Source organism: Ranitomeya variabilis, chromosome 1 (genome assembly GCF_051348905.1).
Source record: "Ranitomeya variabilis isolate aRanVar5 chromosome 1, aRanVar5.hap1, whole genome shotgun sequence".
NCBI lineage: Eukaryota > Metazoa > Chordata > Amphibia > Anura > Dendrobatidae > Ranitomeya > Ranitomeya variabilis.
This window is the reverse complement of record NC_135232.1, coordinates 240,227,283-240,248,991: the sequence shown is the minus strand read 5'-3', so window position 1 is coordinate 240,248,991 and position 21,709 is coordinate 240,227,283. Positions and strand designations below refer to the sequence as shown.

Sequence of the window (21,709 nt, the reverse complement as noted above, 5' to 3'; positions counted from 1 at the left end):
CCTCATAAAGCAAGCCCAAGGCCAGAAAAAACGCATCCACATCGCGTAACGCAGGATCCCCTGCTGGCAATGAGAAGGCCCAATCTTGAGGGTCACCCCTGAGCAAGGAAATCACAATCCTAACCTGCTGAGCAGGGTCTCCAGCTGAACGAGACTTCAGGGACAAATAAAGCTTACAATTATTTCGGAAATTCTGGAAGCTAGCTCTATTCCCTGTGAAGAACTCCGGCAAAGGAATTCTCGGCTCAGATACCGGAGCATGTACCACAAAATCTTGTAAATTTTGTACTTTCGTGATGAGATTATTCAAACCCGCAGTTACACTCTGGAGATCCATTATTGTCAGGTGCACACAGAGCCATACAGAGATTAGGAGGAGAGAGAGAAAAAAGACTGCAGCAAGGCAGACTGGAGGAAAAAAAAAAAAAAAAAATTCCAGCAGACTTCTTATAACTCTCCTTTCTCAACCTGGGTCTTTAACACTTTATTGGCCGGTCAAACTGTCATGATCTCTGCAGGCAGAGATCATAGCAAGCCTATAGAGGGACAAGCTCTCGGAAGATGGAACTATACTGACCATGAACTAAGCCTGCCGCGCAACTAGAAATAGCCAGGTAGCATTTCCTATTTATCGCTAGATGCCCAGCTCTGGCCTAAGACCTAAATAGCTAGCAGAGGGAAATATAAGACCTGGCTCACCTCTAGAGAAATATTCCAAAGAAGACAGTAGCCCCCCACATATAATGACGGTGAGTTCAGATGAAACAACAAACGCAGCAGGAAAATAGTCTTAGCAAATTTGAGGTCCGCTTACTAGATAGCAGAAGACAGATAGTATACTTTCATGGTCAGCAGAAAAACACTAACAAAACACCATCCAGTGATTACCTTAAACTCTGGCATTAACTCATAACGCCAGAGTAGCAATCCCTGATCAACGAGAGCTTTCCAGACACAGTAACAAAACTTCAGCTGTGAACTGGAACAAATAGGCAAAACAAAACATGGACAAAAGTCCAACTTATCTAGTAGTAGTCTAGAAGCAGGAACAAGCACTGAGAGGCATCAGATAACATTGTTGACCGGCAAGAAACCACCAGAGAAATGAGCTTAAATAGCGACACCCACTACTGATGGAACCAGGTGAAACAGGAAAGAGGATGACAAGTCCAATTCCACAAGCGGCCACCGGGGGAGCCCAGAATCCAAATTCACAACAGGGGACCATATTTACCAGGATAGGTGATCCTAAATACAGAATTGACCACATTTTTTGCCTCAGTTTTTTTCTCTAATTTCCTCCTCTAAAACATAGGTGCGTCTTATGGTCCGGTGCATCTTATAGTCCGAAAAAATACGGTATATAATATGATGATTGCAATATGTTAAGAGGATAAAAACTTTGATGGCATCTTTAATAGCACTGAGAAAATGTCTGATTTAATTATTTGCTACAGTAACACTGAAAAACTCCCTTTTTGCCTTAAAACAATTAATGAAGAATGAAACTGGTTGACACCAAACCTTCTAAATACATTTGAGTAACTTGAAATACAGAAACTTTTATGTCCATGGAACAAGCATCATTTTACATGCTGTATCTATGAATCTTTATTTATTGGAAACTCCCTCTCTGTGATAATGTGTGTTTCTTCAAGTAGGTAGATATAAAACTGCAGGTCTGAAGTATTTCTCTGTCTATTCAATGTTAAAGCTATAAAGCGTTAGTGCTCCTGAATAGAAGCCAGATTAGGTTAAAGCAAATGTTAGGTAATTAAGTTTCCCATTAGCGCTGACTCATGGCACTTTCTATGTTTTACAATTATACAAGATAACCTAAAAGCTTTATTTGTTCTTCCTATGGTTTATTGTCTTGTCAGTGATTGCCTGGGTCTCCTGACTCCCATCTACACATCTGGATAATAGCAGATGTCTACTGCCATGTTATGTAAAAGATATGTACACATTCCACGCATTTCAGGGAAATTGAAAAAGAATGTTAGATAGAAAACAATCTTATAATAACCCAAGCCATCAACAGCAAAACAAAAAAACTATTTCAGTCTCATTTCTCAAACGTGTCCAAGAGAAAAACTACCCTCTTTGCCCACAGCAACCAATCATATGTCATACACTACATTTGACTGCAGCAGCTAAATGCTATCCATTACAGTAAAGTTTACAGTAATAGACTTACCGGAATTCTTCCAATTAGTAGTGCAAGGCAGAAAACTCAAGTGCTCAAGTGCTCTAACCTATAATAATACTGTATATAGTTCCAATCAAAGTTATTCATCCCACCCAATACATTGCAGAAAATAAAAAAAAATGTTTGTTATGAAACTACAAACTTTCTGATGTTTTCAAGAAACCAATTCAATGATTCCTTCAAAATGCTTTGGTAATTGGCCCATACACGAGTCTGACGGGTGACATCACCGCTAAGCATGCCCCCCACTCACCTCGCTACTTCATGGTGACGCTTCAGGCTGGAGCGCACCGCCACTTCATGTTTGTACGTGTGCAAGGGGATTACCCAGCAACGGGAGGACACTCCCCACCACTGCTCACTATACCCAAGCTCTGCGCCTTCATTGGGACAACAAGACGGTCAGCATTTCCATGCACTCTAGAGGAAGTGCTACATTATATATATACAGTGGGTCCATAAAGTCATGGTGCACTTTTGACCAGTCACTGGAAAGCAACAAAAAACTATAGAAATGTGAACTCTGCTCCAAATAAAAGAAAAACTCTCCCAGTTTCATACCTATTCAGTGCAGTTCGATCTGGGCTCCATTTGTTGCCCTACACACATCCAAATGATAGTGAAGTTCTTGCCACACACGGGTAAGGACGTCTGGTGTAACAGAGTGAATAACATCTGTGATTCTTTGTTTTAAGTGATTAATGTCATTGATATGTTCAATGTACACATATTGCTTCAAATAACCCCAAAAGTAAAAGTTTAAGGGCATCAGATCCGAGGAACGTTGTGGCCATGGCTTGACAGAACCCCTGCCTATCCAGCTCCGGGGGAATGTTCTATCCAGAAACTCACAAACAATGGTGCTGTATTGTGGAGGAGCGCTGTCATGTTGAAACATGATACCTTCTGGAAATTGTGGCACTGCATACAATTCCAACATGTCAAGATACATGTTTGCCGTCACAGACCGGTCCATGAAAACAAAATGGGCCTATCACCTTATCATGCATCAGGCCACACCACACATTCACTTTAGGGGTGTTACGTTCGTACTCAATGTAGGCATGAGGATGTTCAGCAGCCAATATTCGGACGTTATGGTGATGTACTGTACATGTCCACAGATATGAAAGGTCTATATAGACGTAATCATCAAGCACCAATATATCCTGTAATTGAGGGTATAAATCCCTCCCTGAACACCCCAAAGGTGCCCAACCAAAAGGACAACTACGATTACATAGAACCAAAAGAGAAGAAGAAAGGAGTACAAATATCCAAAACATCATATTAAAAACCAATTGTAAACCTTATTACACAGATTAAATAGAAAACAAATCCATAATAATATGTATATATGCAGTGAGCAATATATACCCAATACAGAGGTATCAAAGGAAGAAACACGGTATGCCAGGTTACAGGTGAGTCACAGGATTCATCCCCAGGGTAAGCAATAAGTACTGTATATATAAATATGGCAGCATATGGGCCCCAATATTAAATTATACATAGAGCAATCCCCAAATAACAGAAGGGTCCCCAAAAGTGCCGCTGTCAAACCAAAAGAATTGCACACTTACCCGTATTAAATATACAGGGGAGGACTCACACTTCACCTGGCGGCCCCGGACTCACGTTTCCCGGTGTAGCTTTATCAACAGGGTTTTATCAAAACCCTGTTGATAAAGCTACACCGCGAAACGCGCGTCCGGGGCCGCCGGGTGAAGTGTGAGTCCTCCCCTGTATATTTAATATGGGTAAGTGTGCAATTCTTTTGGTTTCTCTTTTAGATATGAAAGGTTGCCTCATCGCTAAACCCAATCTTCTGCAAAAATCTTGCATCACTGTCGATCTCTTGAAGCTTATCTATAGCAAACGCGCATTGTTTGGGTCTATCCGCCAGTTTGTTAGTGTGCAACAGCTGCAATTTGTACCCCATAAAACAGAGATGTTTCTTTAACACCTTATGGACTATAGTCTTGCTTAGGTGTAATTGTCGATCACACGCACGCAAAGATTTTTAAGGGCTCCTTAGGTAGCTATCCTGTATAGCCTCTACAGACTCGCCACTGACTGATGGCCTACCAGAACGAGGTTTCTCCACCAAACTGCTGGTTTCCTTCAAATGCTTAGCCCACAGAGTAATTTTATTCCTATGTGGTGGTGCTTCGTTATAAATGTGCCGATATTCAAGTAGCACTTTTTTCACGGATTAGAATTAACGAGCCACAGAACACACTGAACTTTCCTCTGTACTATCCACATCTCGACTGGCATGGAAAACCACACAGCTGACATAAGTTTGTGGTTGCATGATGTCACAGGCCTGGCAGTGTATTAATCAGAGTTCAGTTTGTCAGGCGTTAATCTGACTGTGGGCTCAGCAACAGCTTAAATAAGCTTGTCTTGTTTGATTGGTTCTTGTTATCTCTCCTCATGAACAGGTCTGATATGATTGGGCCATAGAAAGGGCGCCAAAATGTAAACTATAAATAGATCCCGTGACTGGTCAAAAGTGCACCATGACTTTACGGACACACTCTTTTGAAAGAATCACAGCGTGTAAATTTTTGTAGCCCGACACAAGAGTCTTTAAATTCTTATTTGAGGGAAAGATGAAGGAATTAGGAGACATGAACAGAAGCTTAGGAATGTGAACAGAAATGTGAAACTTTTCTCTCAAGTAGTGTTAGCTATTGATCACCAGGAAACAGGAGTCACAAGACAAGGTGGATAGTCAGAGACAACATGGAGAATGCTCTTTCATAGAAATGTGTTCTTTGTTACCTTTTTTCTTAGTTTGAGCCATCCAGAGAGGTAAGGCCGACAGTTTCTATATTTTGACATATTCTGTCAAGAGATGTCTATGAAAAAAATATATATATAACCATTCTGGTGATGTGAACTGTAGGCTGACATATTATCTAGTATATAACTGTTGTATGTGTTGAACTTGTTTTGTGAGGAAATGGAGCTGTTACAAAAATTCATGGATTGGTAAGGGTAGATCCACATCTTTATTAAAAGCACTGTAGGACACCTAAAGGCACTACTTGTTTTGAATTCCCTATAGCCTGTCATTGATTGATGCTTACAACAGAAATGGTATCAATATATCCATTTTCCTTCCATGCCATTTGGATGTCAGACTGTAGCAGGTGACACAGAACCAAAGAGCCAATGTTGGTTATGTTGTTTAGTTCAGCACTTCTGTGACTAAGTCTGCGTTATTTTTCTTATTGACCACATGACTATAACAACTCCTTCATAAATGACGTGCACAAACCTGTAAAACCATGGTGCTAGCAGGGGCTATAATGAAGATAAACCTTTGACCAAATGTGATGTCAGCAATGAAGGGTTTGTCGATGGCCATGGATAGTGCCACATCAGTCCAATAGGTATGCTTAGATTTGCAGTTTATTTGAATTTGCATTAATAACATTCAAACATACAGTGGGGAAATTAAGTATTTGATACGCTGCCGATTTTGCAAGTTTTCTGACAAAGAATAGAGAGGTCTGTAATTTTTTATGGTATGTACACTTCAACTGTGAGAGACAATAAAAAAAAAAGAAAATCACATTTTATGATTTTTAAATAATTAAATTGCATTTCATTGCATGAAATAAGTAGTTGATCACCTACCAACCAGCTAGACAGCTAGCTCTCACAGATGTTATATTTTCTTTTAGAAGCCCTCCTACTCTGCACTCATTACCTGTATTAAATGCACCTGTTTGAAATTGTTGCCTGTATAAAACACAGCTGTCCACACACTCAATCAATCACATGCCAACCTCTCAACCATGGTCAAGACCAAAGAGATGTCCATGGACACCAATGAATAAAATTGTAGACCTGCACAAGGCTGGGATAGGCTACAGGACGAGAGGCAATCAGCTTGACAAAATGACAACAACTGTTGGCAAAATTATTAGAAAGTGGAAGAAACACAAGATGACTGTTGATCTTCCTTGGTGTGGGGCTCAATGCAAGATCTCACATTTTGGGGTAAAGATGATTCTGAGAAGGTTAGGAATCAGCCCAGAACTACACAGGAGGACCTTGTCAATGACTTGAAGACAGCAGGCACCACAGTCTCAAACATTATCATTAGTAACACAGTAACCATCATGGATTAAAATTAAGCAAGGTCCCCCTGCTCATGCCAGCACATGTCCAGGACCATTTGCAGTTTGCAAATGACCACCTGGATGATCCAGTGGAGGAAGTTTAGTGGGGAATCATCATACTTTTTGGAAGCTTTTCTGCAAAAGCGACAGGACGGCTACATTGCATTGAAGGGAGGATGAATGGGCTCATGTATCGTGAGATTTTGTCCAACAACCTCATACCCTCAGTAAGGGCATTGAAGATGGGTCATTGCTGGGTCTTCCAGCATGACAATGACCCAAAACACACAGCCAGAGCAATTAATGAGGGGCTCTGTAAGAAGCATTTCAAGGTCCTGGAGTGGCCTAGCCTGTCTTCAGACTTGAACCCAATAAAAAATCTTTGAAGCGAGCTGGAAACCTCAAAGTTGCCCAGTGACAGTGCTGAAACCTGACAGATCTGGATAAGATTTGTATGGAGGAGTGGGCCAAAATCCCTGTGGCAGTGTGTGAAGAGTTGGACAACAACTACAGGAAACGTCTGACCTCTGTAATTGCAAACCAATGGTTCTGTACTAAATATTAAGTTTTGTTTCGCTATTGTATGAAATACTTATTTAATGCACTAAAATGCAAATCATACAGTGTGCTTTTCTCGATTATTTTTAAGGTTCTGTCTCTCAAAGTTGAAGTATACCTATTATAAAAGTTGGAGACCTCTCCATTCTTTGTAGGTGGGAAAAAATCTGCAGTGTATCAAATACTTATTTTCTCCACTATAATACTAGACATAGCTTATGGACATGCAATGCCACTATTTCTGGAAAAAAGGTGTTAGGTGTCAAGATCCCACTTCTGCACAGGAGGAGTCTCGAACCATCTCCCCTATGGTCTCCCATTCTTCTCCAGCCACAGTGGAGTCTGCTCAGCGGAGACGTTGGTCCCAGCATCTAGCTCAAGCTGATACTGGACGACTGGTTATTGCTTCCTTTCCAGCTTCTGCCATTGTAGCCAATACTGGGCAGCCACAAGCCGACGTGTTTGGGACTGCTCTTCCCTTTCTGAGCATGCTCAGGGCAAGATCTCTCATTGGTAGTGTTGAGCATTCCGATACCGCAAGTATCGGGTATCGGCCGATATTTGCTGTATCGGAATTCCAATACCGAGTTCCGATATTTTTGTGATATCGGAAATCGGAATCGGAAGTTCCCAGTGTATGGTTCCCAGGGTCTGGGGGGAGAAGACTCTCCTTCAGGCCCTGTGATTCATATTCATGTAAAAAATAAAGAATAAAAATAAAAAATATGGATATACTCACCCTCGGACGGCCCCTGGCTCTCACCGCTGCAAGCGTCTGCCTCCGTTCCTAAGAATGCAGAGAGTGAAGGACCTGCGATGATGTTGCAGCTTGTGATTGGTCGCGTGAGCGGTCACATGAGCGGTCACGTGACCAATCACAAGCCGCAACGTCATCGAAGGTCCTTCACTCTGCATTCTTAGGAACAGAGGCTGCCGGTTACATCGCTAAGGTCCAGGGTCCGCCGGAGGGGTGAGTATATCCATATTTTTTATTTGTATTCTTTATTTTTTACATGAATATGGATCCCAAGGCCTGAAGGAGAGTTTCCTCTCCTTCAGACCCTGGGAACCATCCAGGATACCTTCCGATATTTGTGTCCCATTGACTTGTATTGGTATCGGGTATCGGTATCGGTGAGATCCGATATTTTGCCGGTATCGGCCGATCCAATCTGATACCGATACTTTCGAATATCGGAAGGTATCGCTCAACACTACTCATTGGAGTTCAAGGGTCACATGCTTAGATACTGCAGCGAATCCCCTTGGTCCTTTAGGAAGGTCCTGAAGGTGTTCTTCTTCTGTGGCTGACTCCCATTGGTCCTTCTGGGAAGGTCCTGTTCTTGCTGCAGCTATAAAAGGTTCGCATGGCCGCACAGCCATGCGTTAGTGTACATTTGGAATTGTGTGTGTGTTGATGAGTGCAAGTTGTTCTTTAACCCCTTCACCCCCAAGGGTGGTTTGCACGTTAATGACCGGGCCAATTTTTACAATTCTGACCACTGTCCCTTTATGAGGTTATAACTCTGGAACGCTTCAACGGATCTTGGCGATTCTGACACTGTTTTATCGTGACATATTGTACTTCATGATAGTGGTAAAATTTCTTCGATATAACTTGCGTTTATTTGTGAAAAAAACGAATATTTGGCGAAAATTTTGAAAATTTCGCAATTTTCCAACTTTGAATTTTTATGCCCTTAAATCACAGACATATGTCACGCAAAATACTTAATAAGTAACATTTCCCACATGTCTACTTTACATCAGCACAATTTTGGAACCAAAATTTTTTTTTGTGACGGAGTTATAAGGGTTAAAATTTGACCAGCAATTTCTCATTTTTACAACACCATTTTTTTTTAGGGACCACATCTCATTTGAAGTCATTTTGAGGGGTCTATATGATAGAAAATACCCAAGTGTGACACCATTCTAAAAACTGCACCCTCAAGGTACTCAAAACCACTTTCAAGAAGTTTATTAACACTTCAGGTGTTTCACAGGAATTTTTGGAATGTTTAAATAAAAATAAACATTTAACTTTTTTTCACACAAAATTTGTTTCAGCTCCAATTTGTTTTATTTTACCAAGGGTAACAGGAGAAAATAGACCCCAAAATTTGTTGTACAATTCATCCTGAGTACGCTGATACCCCATATGTGGGTGTAAACCATTGTTTGGGCGCAGGGCAGAGCTCGGAAGGAAAGGAGCGCCATTTGACTTTTCAATGCAAAATTGACTGGAATTGAGATGGGACGCCATGTTGCATTTGGAGAGCCCCTGATGTGCCTAAACATTGAAACCCCCCACAAGTGACACCATTTTGGAAAGTAGACCCCCTAAGGATCTTATCTAGATGTGTGGTGAGCACTTTGACCCAACAAGTGCTTCACAGAAGTTTATAATGCAGAGCCGTAAAAATAAAAAATCATATTTTTTCACAAAAATGATCTTTTTGCCCCCAATTTTTTATTTTCCCAAGAGTAAGAGAAGAAATTGGACACCAAAAATTGTTGTGCAATTTGTCCTGAGTACGCTGATACCCCATATGTGGGTGTAAACCATTGTTTGGGCGCAGGGCAGAGCTCGGAAGGGAAGGAGCGCCATTTGACTTTTCAATGCAAAATTGACTGGAATTGAGATGGGACGCCATGTTGCGTTTGGAGAGACCCTGATGTGCCTAAACATTGAAACCCCCCACAAGTGACACCATTTTGGAAAGTAGACCCCTTAAGGAACTTATCTAGATGTGTGTTGAGCACTTTGACCCAACAAGTGTCTCACAGAAGTTTATAATGCAGAGCCGTAAAAATAAAAAATCATATTTTTTCACAAAAATGATCTTTTTGCCCCCAATTTTTTATTTTCCCAAGAGTAAGAGAAGAAATTGGACACCAAAAATTGTTGTGCAATTTGTCCTGAGTACGCTGATACCCCATATGTGGGTGTAAACCATTGTTTGGGCGCAGGGCAGAGCTCGGAAGGGAAGGAGCGCCATTTGACTTTTCAATGCAAAATTGACTGGAATTGAGATGGGACGCCATGTTGCGTTTGGAGAGCCCCTGATGTGCCTAAACATTAAAAAACCCCACAAGTGACACCATTTTGGAAAGTAGACCCCCTAAGGAACTTATCTAGATGTGTTTTGATAGCTTTGAACCCCCAAGTGTTTCACTACAGTTTATAACGCAGAGCCGTGAAAATAAAAATTCTTTTTTTTTTTTCACAAAAATGATTTTTAGCCCCCAGTTTTGTATTTTCACAAGGGTATCGGGATAAATTGGACCCCAAACTTTGTTGTCCAATTTGTCCTGAGTACGCTGATACCCCATATGTGGGGGGAACCACTGTTTGGGTGCATGACAGAGCTCGGAAGGGAAGGAGCGTCATTTGGAATGCAGACTAAAATGGATTGGTCTGCAGGCGTCACGTTGAATTTGCAGAGCCCCTGATGTACCCAAACAGTACAAACCCCCCACAAGTGACCCCATATTGGAAACTAGACCCCCCAAGGAACTTATCTAGATGTGTTGTGAGAACTTTGAACCCCCAAGTGCTTCACTACAGTTTATAACGCAGAGCCGTGAAAATAAAAATTCTTTTTTTTTTCACAAAAATGATTTTTAGCCCCCAGTTTTGTATTTTCACAAGGGTATCAGGATAAATTGGACCCCAAAAGTTGTTGATCAATTTGTCCTGAGTACGCTGATACTCCATATGTGGGGGAGAACCACTGTTTGGGCGCATGACAGAGCTCGGAAGGGAAGGAGCGCCATTTGGAATGCAGACTTAAATGGATTGGTCTGCAGGCGTCACGTTGCATTTGCAGAGCCCCTGATGTACCCAAACAGTACAAACCCCCCACAAGTGACCCCATATCGGAAACTAGACCCCCAAAGGAACTTATCTAGATGTGTTGTGAGAACTTTGAACCTCCAAGTGTTTCACTACAGTTTATAACGAAGAGCCGTGAAAATAAAAATTCTTTTTTTTTTCACAAAAATGATTTTTTAGCCCCCAGTTTTGTATTTTCACAAGGGTATCAGGATAAATTGGGCTCCAAAAGTTGTTGTCCAATTTGTCCTGAGTACGTTGGTACCCCATATGTGGGGGGAACCACTGTTTGGGTGCATGACAGAGCTCGGAAGGGAAGGAGCGTCATTTGGAATGCAGACTTAAATGGATTGGTCTGCAGGCGTCACGTTGCTTTTGCAGAGCCCCTGATGTACCCAAACAGTACAAACCCCCCACAAGTGACCCCATATTGGAAACTAGACCCCCCAAGGAACTCATCTAGATGTGTTGTGAGAACTTTGAACCCCCAAGTGTTTCACTACAGTTTACAATGCAGAGCCGTGAAAATAAAAAATCTTTTTTTCCCACAATACTTATTTTTTGGCCCCCAGTTTTGTATTTTCCCAAGGGTAGCAGGATAAATTGGACCCCAAAAGATGATGTCCAATTTGTCCTGAGTACGCTGATACCAAATATGTTGGGGTAAACCCCTGTTTGGGCACACGGGAGAGCTCTGAAGGGAAGGAGCACTGTTTTCCTTTTTCAACGCAGAATTGGCTGGAATTCAGATCGGATGCCATGTCCCGTTTGGAGAGCCCCTGATGTGCCTAAACAGTGGAAACCCCCCAATTATAACTGAAACCCTAATCCAAACACATCCCTAACCCTAATCCCAACGGTAACCCTAACCACTCCTCTAACCCAGACACACCCAACCCTATTCCCAACCGTAAATGTAATCCAAACCCTAACCCTATCTTTAGCCCCAACCCTAACTGTAGCTCCAACCCTAACCCTAGCCCTAACCCTAGCAATAACCCTAGCCCTATCACTAGCCCTAACACTAGCCGTAACACTAGCCCTAACCCTAGCCCTAACCCTAGCCCTAACCCTATCCCCAACCCTAGCCCTAACCCTAGCCCTAACCCTAGCCCCAACCCTAGCCCTAACCCTAGTCCTAACCCTTGCCCTAACCCTAACCCTAGCCCTAACTCTAGTCCTAACTCTAGCCCTAACCCTAGCCCCAACCCTAGCCCTAACCCTTGCCCTAACCCTAACCCTAACCCTAGCCCTAACTCTAGTCCTAACTCTAGCCCTAACCCTAGCCCCAACCCTAACCCTAACCCTAGCCCTAACCCTTGCCCTAACCCTAACCCTAGCCCTAACTCTAGTCCTAACTCTAGCCCTAACCCTAACCCTAATGGGAAAATGGAAATAAATACATTTTTTAATTTTTTTATTTTTCCCTAACTAAGGGGGTGATGAAGGGGGGTTTGATTTACTTTTATAGCGGGTTTTTTAGCGGATTTTTATGATTGGCAGCCGTCACACACTGAAAGACGCTTTTCATTGCAAAAAATATTTTTTGCGTTACCACATTTTGAGAGCTGTAATTTTTCCATATTTGAGTCCACAGAGTTATGTGAGATCTTGTTTTTTGCGGGACGCTTTGACGTTTTTATTGGTAACATTTTCGGACACGTGACATTTTTTGATCGCTTTTTATTCCGATTTTTGTGAGGCAGAGTGATCAAAAACCAGCTATTCATGAATTTCTTTTGGGGGAGGCGTTTATACCGTTCCGCGTTTGGTAAAATTGATAAAGCAGTTTTATTCATCGGGTCAGTACGATTACAGCGATATCTCATTTATATCATTTTTTTATGTTTTGGCGCTTTTATACGATAAAAACTATTTTATAGAAAAAATAATTATTTTGGTATCGCTTTATTCTCAGGACTATAACTTTTTATTTTTTTGCTGATGATGCTGTATGGTGGCTCGTTTTTTGTGGGACAAGATGACGTTTTCAGCGGTACCATGGTTATTTATATCAGTCTTTTTGATCGCGTGTTATTCCACTTTTTGTTCGGCGGTATGGTAATAAAGCGCTGTTTTTTGCCTCGTTTTTTTTTTTTTTCTTCTTACGGTGTTTACTGAAGGGGTTAACTAGTGGGGCAGTTTTATAGGTTGGGTCGTTACGGACACGGCGATACTAAATATGTGTACTTTTATTGTTTTTTTTATTTTATTTAGCTAAAGAAATGTATTTATGGGAATAATTTTTTTTTTTCTTTATTTAGGATATTTTTTTTATTTTTTTTTTACACACATGTGGGGAATTTTTTTTTTTACTTTTTTACTTTGTCCCAGGGGGGGACATCACAGATCATTGATCTGGCAGTGTGCACAGCACTCTGCCAGATCTGCGATCTGCTGTGCAGGGCTGCAGGCTTACCAAGTGTCTGCTCTGAGCAGACACTCGGTAAGCCACCTCCCTCCCTGCAGGACCCGGATGCCGCGGCCATCTTGGATCCGGGACCTGCGGCGAGGAGGGCGGTAGGAGACCCTCAGAGCAACGCGATCACATCGCGTTGCTCCGGGGGTCTCAGGGAAGCCCGCAGGGAGCCCCCTCCCTGCACGATGCTTCCCTATACCGCCGGTACACCGCGATCATGTTTGATCGCGGTGTGCCGGGGGTTAATGTGCCGGGGGCGGTCCGTGACCACTCCTGGCACATAGTGCCGGATGTCAGCTGCGATAGTCAGCTGACACCCGGCCGCGATCGGCCACGCTCCCCCCGTGAGCGCGGCCGATCGGCTATGACGTACTATCCCGTCGAGGGTCAGATAGGCCCAGGTCACCTCGACGGGATAGTACGTCTAAGGTCACAGAGGGGTTAAAATCCCCTCCCTTGTGTATGACTGTTCGCAAAAGGTGGATGCTTGCTGTCTAGCACCCGACTAAGCTGTCAACATTAAAGACACACGATACAGTGTCTATTGCTGTAACCGCCAGTGCGGCGCCGTGCGCTTATAGAGAGCTTTCCTATCCCAAGTCTGGGTGGTTAGTGGCATGCGCCAAAGCGGCACAGCACACACTCTTGTGCTTTAAGTTATATTTTCTGTTACTTTGACACCCCAGTTGCGATGTCGAGCGCAAGTGGTCTGAGCGTACTCTAATCCTGTGTCTTGGGATAGAGTCCTGAGACTCCTTGCTGACGCAACAGGGTTTGTTTCCTTCACACTGGGTGAAGTTAACCCGTGTGTGTATCCACATTGTACCACCATATAGTCCGTCATTACTCAGCAGCAGGTTCCATCTCTGCACGTTGGACCCCGGGCTGCTTATACCATCGCTCTTATAATTTGGTGCGTTCCGCTAGCCCTAAAAAAAGTTTCGGTTTTTTTTATATTCTGTGAAACTTTTTAAGATTCATCTTTAGCTTTAACCTGAGGTCACTGTAGTGGTCTCAAATCATCTTTGTACATTAGAAAATGCTTGAAACCCTTCATGGCCCCTTCCTTTTTCTCCTTTATTTTTTTCCTATCTACCAAGAGCTATAACATTTATATTTTTCCTACACAAAATAATAAATAGCTTATTTTTTTCCAGGATAAGTTAAAGTTTTGAATTCTACTATGTATTTTATCATATTATGGACAGAAAAATGAGGGGAAAAAACAAATGTAGTGAAATGAAAAAATAATACTCAAATCTGCCGTTGTTTTGGGCGGAATTGTTTTTACTGCATTGAATGTGCTTTAGAAATAACTTGGTGACATGATTTTTACAGGATGACTGGAGACACATACATACAGCAGCTTTGACACATTGATATCGACCATTGCTTAAAAATGAATACGTTTATTCTTTCACATAGGCAGATCTCCAAGTCTTGAGTTTTATGTAATAATTTTTTATCAAAGCATTTGCTGTATGTCCCATATATCATCGATGACTTCTCCGCATCAAAGATTTTCACTGTATTCTGTATTCTTCACAGTACTTCAGAGAAATCTTGCGCTGCTGTTTAGAAAAGTTAAATAGTTATATCTTTTAGAATATAATTAAATGTTTTACTCATTTTCTTCTCTCAAAATAGTATTTAGATTTTTTTTACTCTTATTAGATATAATATTCCTAAGGAAACAATACAAATTATGGAAAGGGTGAAGGTCTCATGTTACATCCAGGCTGTGAGAGTCAAGGATACAAGCACAATGATATGCATTTCAAATTGGTTTCTTCAAGGCTGTGACTATACTGACGCTGTCACAAACTTGTCTTCTTTCTGGGCTGTGCTCCAACATGTTGATATCACAGCAGTTCTTTATTAAATTATTTAGCTGTTTTCTGCTATGGTGCTGTCATAACAGTGTTTTTATTTATTCTTAAAATTTACTTTATTATAGTGATGCCACAATAATATTTATTTTCACCCTAAGGCTGTTTTCTATTCTGATAATTCTTTATTTTTTTTGTTGCTAAAATAGTAGCTCTCTCTGATAATACTGATGATTAAGATGTTACAGTAATGTTTTTTTTTCTATACTGTATTCAATATTAAAGGGGTTGTCCAGTCCAAGTCAATAAGACTGCAGTCATTCTGTGAATCCCCCCAGCGCACACACTATGCGCTGCAGGGATTTGCCAGTTTCTGAGCTGTGATCGGAGGGTATGTATATATATATATATATATATATATATATAGAGTTAAACATACTCTTGTCCCATGAGTTGGGGGGATTCATAAGTCTGCAGTCACACAGAGTAACTGCAGACTTATCGATTTGGACCGGACAACCCTTTTAATGGGCTTGTCAACCCAAGAGTTGTCCTAATAGGAGATATTCTTCAGTACCCAGCAGCTGGAACAAATTGCTGATTGCCACTTGTTGGACCACCATTGATTTCATATTGATGATTTATCTATCCTAGTGCACAGGTCATCAATATGTTACTGGACAACCCTTTTAGTGATTTCACCAGAATTTTTTTTTATTCTGAGTCTGTGATGTATTATGATGATGGCACAATAAGGGAATGATGTGACATTCTGCTTTGATAATTATAATTTCAAATGAATGTCTTTATTCTTACTTTGGATTCTATTGTGATGATGCCACAATAGTGTTGGCTGTGTTTGTGTTCTTTTGTAATAATAATGTCAAAAAAGCCTATTTTTGACAGATTAAATTGTAGTACAATGCTATGTGATGGTGTCACAAAAGGCATTAGTTTCATTTAAGGAGAACCTGTCAGGAACTTTAGTGCTATCAAACTAATTACATTGTTGCATCAGAAAGAGACAAGTTCAAGCTCACCTACCTGGGTCTTCATGTAAATGAGGCTATATGGGGGTGGAAATAAATATTTATGTTTATTTTGTTCTGCCATGTTGGCACTGATCTTTATATATATATATATATATATATATATATATATATATATATATACTTGCGTTATTGATGAGAAAATACATGGGGATTGGGAAATTTATTGTATGTGGGAAGGGCGCCCAGATGGTGACTCCTGGCAGTGTACCTGTTTGAAATAATCAATGATCTTGTAAGAATTAGGGTCACATGATGGATGCAAAGTTGCTTGTTTAGATAGAGCATAGGGAGCACCGGATGTATTTAAGTGTGAGCTTTTATGCCATTTAGGGTCAGTCTTGGGTGGCAGCAATGAGCGTAGCAGAGGGAAGAGCAATCTTGAAAGGAGCAATATGCCAACTTGGCTCACTCGAGGAGAGGTGACCTTCGTAGCTGTCCCAAGCTTGAAAGATTGGATGGCAGTAAAGTGAAACCATCATTGTGGGGGATTAAGAGTAGTGGAAAACGATGGCTGAAGAAGTCTAGTCTGCAAATGAGTCTACATGTGCAATTATAATGAAAAATTGGTACATGAGAGGAAGAGTGAGACTGCTTGTCATCTTCAAATGGTGAGAATGGGATGAAGCCGAAGAAAGAAAAGTGGAGAGGTCTACAGTATCCACCCAGAAGCAATAGGGCACATTCAGTGGGAAAAGTATTGCCTTTGCTAGGAGATGGGGGAGCACAAAAGGAGATTAAGTCTATGGGAGATGTTAAATGTGAGTGGGTAACATGAGTGACTGCTACTCGTTAAATCATGAAGTTGTAAGTCATTTTTTAGTTGAACTACAATAAATCCTTCTGTTGAACTGTTACTGTTCATGGCTTCTTGTTGGTAGCTCCACTGTATTCTTAAGTCCTGAACACAAAGGGCATTTATTTTTCTGGTGCACATCTTATGAAGTTGTAAGTACACCTAAGAACAGGCTGATTTCCTGCATTTCTATACCAACAGCCATCCTGCGTACAGCCACACACTCGCGGGCATGATTTTTTAAGTGCTACTAATAAGTGACATAGTTAGCCTATGATCTAAAAGATGTCACAATAGATAGCCTTCACAATAGGGTGTCTACACTTACAGAATGTTTTCTAATTGAATGGTCTTAAAGTCCCTCTGAACTCTGCAGCTTTGTGCTTTTATTTTTGGTGTGCATAAAGAGAAGAGTTGGTTTGGCTGGTAAAGCAGATAAATCTAGCCCCAGAAACTAAAAGCAGAAGACTGAAGAAGAAAAAGCTGAGCTTTTATTGGAAAGAACACATTTACTGCACATAATGGTTCAGGTGCACATTCAAGTATTTCTTTAATACCTTGCTATTGACTCTACTTTTTCAATCCTGAAACCAAATTAATGGCAAGTCTGTGAAAATAAAACCTAGTAATAAAATCTATTTTTTATAAACTGCAAATTTTTTGCTTATTTTATTATACATAGATCTTGTCTGTAATTGTATTCTGTAATTCATCAAAACTTTTATTCTGGTGTAAAAAGCATTTAAAGTTGCAGAAAATGGGTACATCTGAGCCAGAATGTGGATGTGGGGATCAAATTAATGACAAGCGGCAGTGTTCGTTACACCACAAATCTTACTCCAGCAGGGCCTGGTGAAGGATTTGTGGCATGGCACACACAGAGGTGTATGCCACCTATTTGATGCTCCTGATCCATGAAGCATATAAAGTACCTCTTTATGAATCAGGAAATAATCAAGAGCATCTGACTCAAGGACATCTACTCATCAAGATTGGTATGAATAAAGCTACCCTTGATCAATTGAGCCCATAATCTCAAACATAGTCATAACCCCTTTTTTCGGTTTTGCGTTTTCATTTTTCACTCTCCTCCTTCTCAAGGCCATAACTATTTTATGTTTCCATCAATATGGCCATGTGAGGGCTTATTTTTTGTGGGACGAGTTGTACTTTTGAATGACACCATTATTTACCATGTTGTTGGAGCGCCCCCACACCGCCGCAGGGCCGAGGGGTACCCGGAGCCGGGCCTCTAGGTCTCAGTCCTGGGGTTGTCACGGTGGCTAGACCCGGTCCATGGCCCTGTCTGTCAGTGGGGGACGTCCGGTGCAATAAGTGGTGTAGTAATGGTGTAGCGGTGCAGTTGTGGGGTGTAGGTCGCGGTAAATAACGAGGACACCAGGTTGCAGTCTCTTTACCTCTTTACTGAAGCTCTCTGGGTCCTCAGTCCAGAATACGGCTCACCAGGCTGCGCAAGTCCGGCCGGTCCAATGGCACTTCCAGAGCTCTCCTTGCAGGTGGAAATCGGTGCCTTCCTTCTAGCGCTATGTGTTGCAGTCCTTCCCTGCTGTGCTTACGGAAAGTACCCCACAACTGTTGTGTCTGTTTCTCGTGTTCCCTCACAACAACTTAATTCGCAATGATCTTCCTCGTCCCTCCAGATACTATGGTAGGAACGCACCCGTATGACGGGGAGGCTCGGAGATCTTCCGGGACTCTATCTGCGCCCCTCTCCTGTTGGTACCCCCCTTTGCCTTCCTGGGTGATGCGTGAGACAGTCCGCCTAAAGCTAACTGCCCTGCCGTAGGTCTGAGGTATGGCTTGAAACTCTTTACCTCCTCGGCGTTCCGGCCACCGGTAGTGCGCCTCAGTAAGGTGCTGCCTCTTTCAGCACAACCCTCACTGGTATCTCCTTTCGCTTGACTTCGTTTCTCACTCAGCACAATCTATCTCGCTTCTAGTCCTTTCTTGAGTCCCGCCGCTTCCAGGAGCCTGCGCGGACCCGTTACGTTCTTTCAATGCCAAGCCTCTGCCAGGATCCCACCCCTGGCAGAGACCCTACAGCCTCTCCCTTCACAACACCCCCTGCCACAGGGTGTTGCTCCGTTCGATCCCGTCAGCGTTCTCTCTAACTTCCTGCCTGACCCCCAGTTTACCCACTATGGTGGGGAGTGGCCTAATGAATAGCACCCTTAGCTCCCCCCGGAGGCCCAGCTGTGAAATGTATTGGTGACTGTGATACCTGCTCAGAGAACTCCTTCAGTGCCATCGAACGCACCATGGCCCCCCCTAGTGGCTGAGCCATGATACTGCAACGACCAGGACTCTGGGGCGCTGCACTCCCCCCTGGTTAAACACAGTACTCCGGGACTGGGAAGAAAAACAACAATACAGGTTAGCAAAAAGACATACAATTTTGTTGAGTGCAAATAACAATAAGTATACTTAAGTAGGCTTCCCTTTATGGGAGGTGAGGACACTTGTAACGTTACAAACATAATCAACATTATAAATTACAGAGCATAAATAACTTCTGTTACCCAACCGGGTATTCTACTTAGTGCAATTTTTAGAACAATAACTTAACATTGCCTTTAAGAAACTCACACTCTTAGTCTATCAAAGGCCTTCCTATAATCACATTATAAGGCATTTCAACTTTACATTCTCCTTCTTGTGAACCTGCAGGACCGCCTGTCCCTACGGCACCAGACCTACTGCCTCTCCTTTCTTTTACAGGACCGCCCTGTTCAGCCAGGGCCTACTGCCTTTCACTACTATACACAGTATAGACATAACATTCCTTTCATTTAAAGAACTCTGAGCCCGCTCTACTCGGCTCCTTTAAGGACTCTGTCATGATCTCTGCAGGCAGAGATCATAGCAAGCCTATAGAGGGACAAGCTCTCGGAAGATGGAACTATACTGACCATGAACTAAGCCTGCCGCGCAACTAGAAATAGCCAGGTAGCATTTCCTATTTATCGCTAGATGCCCAGCTCTGGCCTAAGACCTAAATAGCTAGCAGAGGGAAATATAAGACCTGGCTCACCTCTAGAGAAATATTCCAAAGAAGACAGTAGCCCCCCACATATAATGACGGTGAGTTCAGATGAAACAACAAACGCAGCAGGAAAATAGTCTTAGCAAATTTGAGGTCCGCTTACTAGATAGCAGAAGACAGATAGTATACTTTCATGGTCAGCAGAAAAACACTAACAAAACACCATCCAGAGATTACCTTAAACTCTGGCATTAACTCATAACGCCAGAGTAGCAATCCCTGATCAACGAGAGCTTTCCAGACACAGTAACAAAACTTCAGCTGTGAACTGGAACAAATAGGCAAAACAAAACATGGACAAAAGTCCAACTTATCTAGTAGTTGTCTAGAAGCAGGAACAAGCACTGAGAGGCATCAGATAACATTGTTGACCGGCAAGAAACCACCAGAGAAATGAGCTTAAATAGCGACACCCACTACTGATGGAACCAGGTGAAACAGGAAAGAGGATGACAAGTCCAATTCCACAAGCGGCCACCGGGGGAGCCCAGAATCCAAATTCACAACAGTACCCCCCCCTCAAGGAGGGGGCACCGAACCCTCACCAGATCCACCAGGGCGACCAGGATGAGCCCTATGGAAGGCACGAACAAGATCAGAAGCATGAACATCAGATGCATTGACCCAAGAATTATCCTCCTGGCCGTAACCCTTCCAGTTGACCAGATACTGGAGTCTCCGTCTGGAAACACGAGAGTCCAAAATTTTCTCCACAACGTACTCCAACTCACCCTCAACCAACACCGGAGCAGGAGGCTCAACTGAAGGTACAACAGGTACCTCATACCTGCGCAATAACGACCGATGAAAAACGTTATGAATGGAGAAGGACGCAGGGAGGTCCAAACGGAAAGAAACAGGATTAAGAATCTCCAATATTCTATAAGGGCCGATGAACCGAGGTTTAAACTTAGGAGAAGAGACCCTCATAGGGACAAAACGAGAAGACAACCACACCAAATCTCCAACACAAAGCCGAGAACCAACACGACGATGACGGTTGGCAAAACGCTGAGTCTTCTCCTGGGACAACTTCAAATTGTCCATAACCTGCCCCCAGATGTGATGCAATCTCTCCACCACCGCATCCACTCCAGGACAATCCGAGGACTCCACCTGACCGGAGGAAAATCGAGGGTGAAACCCCGAATTACAGAAAAACGGGGACACCAAGGTGGAAGAGCTGGCCCGATTATTGAGGGCGAACTCTGCCAATGGCAAAAAAGCAACCCAATCATCCTGGTCAGCAGAGACAAAACACCTCAGATATGTCTCCAGGGTCTGATTAGTCCGCTCAGTCTGGCCATTAGTCTGAGGGTGAAAAGCAGATGAAAAAGACAAATCTATGCCCATCCTAGCACAGAATGCCCGCCAAAATCTAGACACAAATTGGGTACCTCTGTCAGAAACAATATTCTCAGGAATACCGTGCAATCGGACAACATTCTGAAAAAACAGAGGAACCAACTCAGAAGAAGAAGGCAACTTGGGCAGAGGAACCAAATGGACCATTTTAGAGAAACGGTCACAGACCACCCAGATGACAGACATCTTCTGGGAAACAGGCAGATCTGAAATAAAATCCATCGAGATGTGTGTCCAAGGCCTCTTAGGAATAGGCAAGGGCAACAGCAGTCCGCTAGCCCGAGAACTACAAGACTTGGCCCGAGCACAAACGTCACATGACTGCACAAAGACTCGCACATCTCGTGACAGGGAAGGCCACCAGAAGGATCTTGCCACCAAATCCCTGGTACCAAAAATTCCGGGATGACCTGCCAATGCAGAAGAATGTACCTCAGAGATGA

General features: G+C 42.6%; 1 protein-coding gene across 1 annotated transcript in view; it reads left to right on the top strand.

Annotated features, from left to right (window-relative positions):
* Positions 1 to 21,709, top strand: part of LOC143812117 (transmembrane protein 132D-like) — a 1,597,762-nt gene that overhangs the window by 684,767 nt on the left and 891,286 nt on the right. The window lies entirely within an intron of this gene.